Consider the following 3,859-nt stretch of genomic DNA (forward strand, 5'->3'; position numbering starts at 1 on the left):
ATGTCCGTCAATCTTCTTCATGCATTGCTTGAACAGCAGCGATATTTTCACCAGTGAAAGCAGTTCTGGGGCATTCTTTTCGAAACTCATGTGTAACTGAAAACCTCTCTCTTTTCATTTTTCCGTACGAATTATAAATCGTTGATTTAGATGGGATTTCTTCGTCAAATGCATTTCTAGGCCAATCTTTATTATGTTTACGATTTAAAATCCTAAAAAAGTCTTATCCCGGAAATTTTCTCTAATCAAATACAGTTTTGGGTGCGTACGAAAGTTCTCCTCGTACTCGTATAAACAATTATGTTTTTTTGGTGGATATAGGTTATCATCACGTCTTCTCACTATAATCGCTTAGGTAGTGTGAAAGGCTCAGCGTTTGTCACACTGTCCTGTAATGTTCCCAACGCTGATTAAGTGGCATGGAAGCTTTTTTTTTATTTATTGAAACTTACTGTAATTATTTCTGTAAGTATGGAATAGTGATAGTACAATAACAGTTGGGATAACCCCCAGTTATTAGAATACTGCTACAATTTCAAAACATGCATGTCGCGTACCTTTTCCGCCGTGATAATAAACGCCCCTTCACTGTGTCTTGCTCTCCTACATCCCCCAAGCATGCTGTGCCTTCCATCTCCGTTCCTGCGCCGTGGAGTCGCTTCCGCACCAAAAGATATTCTGACCGCAAAAGAGCACTCGCTTCTCTGCCAAATAAGGCGGCGACTGAGGCATTCATTACGAACAATGAGGAATTAGCATAAGGACGTGATGCCGACTGAGGGCACACACAGATGCTGTCCCAGCCTGCTGCAGTTATGTCACAAGAGGCTGCATTAGCATGCGATCGCTTGGTCGCTGACTAGCAGTATGACGACGACATGTGTAGGTGATACCTTAGGGAAAACGTAACAAATTGCGAACACTGTGCCATGAATAAAACATGGAATGTAGGTACTGCCAATCCTATTAGTGGTCACTGCACACGCGTGGAATACAAACGTACTTTAAATGGATGCTCTGATGATTTCCAGCATAATAACTGTTGGTTGTTGGTTTACTTCCTAAGACGTTGTAGTATCTCAGATGTTAACACATCTGAATCTTGCAACTTCTTAATTCATGGCAATAGTACGCCAGAGATTTTTCAGGAAGGCTAGCGGAAGTTTTCAAAGCAATATTTTTGTAAATGTGGTTAAAAGCGTACACTCTTAGGTAAGATGACCTTGAACTACTGTACTTGTTATCCTCTGTAAGCGCAAAACTGCGGCAAGATACACTGGTGAGGCAGAACATTATGTATGATAAGTGCCCGTCGCGAGAGTGAATTCCATCTGGTGATGCTGCGGGCTGGCGTCGCGGTAAAGGAAAGTAATAAGCGCAGAAAAGACAAAAAGGGAATCATTCTATCAATGATAGGGACCGAAAATGGAGAGATGCATTTACATAAACGAGGTTGACAAAAGGCAGATTATTACCCCATCCTAGGGAGCGAATATAATGGAAACGACGTACAGTAAGGTTGCTAATTCGAATCCCTTAATGGAGAATTGTTTTTGGTAGGTTGATTTAAATAACACAGTTTTGCGTATGCTGAATCTTTATTTTTTAAGCTGTCAACCAGCTTCCTCACAAATACAAAAATCTTTTTTCGAAATGGGTTTTCAATCTTTTTACATCTGTACCTTCGGTAGGATTAAGGTGCCTGGTTTGCTAATCCGTACCCCATATAGCCTAAATCGTACATAGGATACGAAGACAGCGACGACATACTAAGTTCATGGCATAATGTAACAAAACGACACAATAATGAAGTACAAACTGTAAACATGATGTTACTACCTTAGTTACATGTAATGAAATTACAAATAGGAAACAAAAAATAATTTCTTCACAAATTCAGTTGCTTGAACAGAGATATCACAGAAATATTTCTTAATTTTACTTTCCACGTTAGCGAATAGGTCATGCACACAAACTTTGCAATTCATGCTCTGAATCATATTTTATTTTCGATTTCACTTACACAATTGACATTACCAGTTCACTCTGTCCCTTCAGTTTTTTTTTACTCTTCTTAAAGTTTTCATCTGACTGTCTGGTTTTTAGGGGTTTGTGACAGGTTTCTTCTTTTTATTGGCCTTTCCTCTGGCTTCTTTACCTTTCTTAAGGACTTGTTGTTAATTCCATTGTTGGTTTAGGTCGTTTCCTGTTTTCCCTGACAACTGTTGTTATACAATGATTTTCGGATAAAATGTTAAAGTAGGACTTTATTTATTGATTATTAATTTCGGCAACTGTTGCAGTATTGTTTGCAGATCCACATTCTTGTAAAACTTCCAGACTAATTATTAAGCGGTGTTGCTACTTTTGGCGGTCTTCCAGAGTTTTGCGTTCGTTGCTTCAGTTCCATCAGCCGAATCTTGGTCTGACTGGTCAACAATACGTACAGCAGTAGCTACGAAGTCCTCTTATTTGACGATATTAGAATCACTTGGAGACAAAGCTGCTGCCGTAAAACCGTTTAGTGAAATGTCCACACAAACTAATCTGAGCCATGCATTACCCAGCAGTTCTGTAATGTTAACTTCTCTTATGACCCTGACAGTATTTGAACTTAGTTGTTCTTTAAGTCTTTTAAAGACCAAACCGTCGATGAGTTGTAGTCGATGAGTTGTGTGAGCGGCAGATAATACCATTATTAACACAAACCAGCTGGACTGCGTCTAAATTTTTGCCGCTTGTGCTGTGTACACGCACTAAAATAAAAATTTGTTTCTCGGCTCTTTCTCTACTTTTGTGCATTTTATGGCATGTTCTAGCCATTGGAAAGACAGTTCTGATGTTGTCCAGTCGTTCGTCGGGCATCCAAATGTCGTGTTTGGTATAGCTCCCCATTTTAAGATCATTCTGATGTGCTTAAATATTGATACTGGAGCTATGAATTCACCTGCTGCATTCACTGCACATACACGTGTACTTGTAAGTTCCTTTTCTTCGCTTGTGATTACGCCCAAATTGACGTTTGTGGATAATGCGGTTTCATTGGTCAGCAGTAACTTACGTTCATCTTCTAGTTCCTCATATTTATCAAAAGCTCATTAACACTCCGTTTATTAAGTCCCTTCCTTAATACCATTGATATTGCTTCGGGACCTCGCAAGGACAAAGTTCGATGATGTTTCTTAAACGTGTAGTACCATTTTTATTTTTATTTTTTATTTTTTTTTAATTGAAGCGACGCGGTAGATTATATTTCCCAGTAAGTTGGTAGACAAGTTTCCTTAACTGAATAATAGTCACTCAGAAGAAACTAGACTCTAAATTAGTTATATACTGTGCTAATTCAATTTCCATCTCTGATGTCATATCATCAGGTCTTCCAAATTTTGATGTTTTACGTACGAATGACAACACCATGTAGGCTTTGGTATATCTTCTATATGCTTGATTAAATGGAATATCACCATTCCGATTCAGTAAAGCTTCCTTCATATGCTAATGCTTCCACTTACTGTATGCTCTCCTACTGAAACTGCTTAGCTGAAGCAAACCGCCGGCCTGGGTGGCCGAGCGGTTCTAGGCGTTACAGTCTGGAACCGCGCGACCACTACGGTCGCAGGTTCGAATCCTGCCTCGGGCATGGATGTGTGTGATGTCCTTAGGTTAGTTAGGTTTAAGTACTTCTAAATTCTAGGGGACTGATGACCTCAGATGTTAAGTCCCATAGTCGTTAGAGCCATTTGAAACAGACCATTCTTAGTTAGCGGGTAATTTCCATCAACGTCTAAGTCGCTCTGATACGATTAACGAATTATCCAAAGGTACGACTTAGGCAAAGCCCTGTACCGTTTCAAACCAG

At 39.5% G+C, this 3,859-nt stretch overlaps 1 non-coding gene across 1 annotated transcript; it reads left to right on the forward strand.

Annotated features, from left to right (window-relative positions):
* Window positions 1–3,556: 3,556 nt before the first annotated feature.
* On the forward strand, window positions 3,557–3,640 carry Trnas-gga (transfer RNA serine (anticodon GGA)). The gene is given in 2 exon segments: window positions 3,557–3,596; window positions 3,606–3,640. It is a non-coding gene; the product is annotated as a tRNA-Ser (tRNA).
* The last annotated feature ends 219 nt before the right edge of the window (window positions 3,641–3,859 follow it).

The sequence above is a fragment of the Schistocerca cancellata genome, chromosome 1, assembly GCF_023864275.1.
Source record: "Schistocerca cancellata isolate TAMUIC-IGC-003103 chromosome 1, iqSchCanc2.1, whole genome shotgun sequence".
Classification (NCBI taxonomy): Eukaryota; Metazoa; Arthropoda; class Insecta; order Orthoptera; family Acrididae; genus Schistocerca; species Schistocerca cancellata.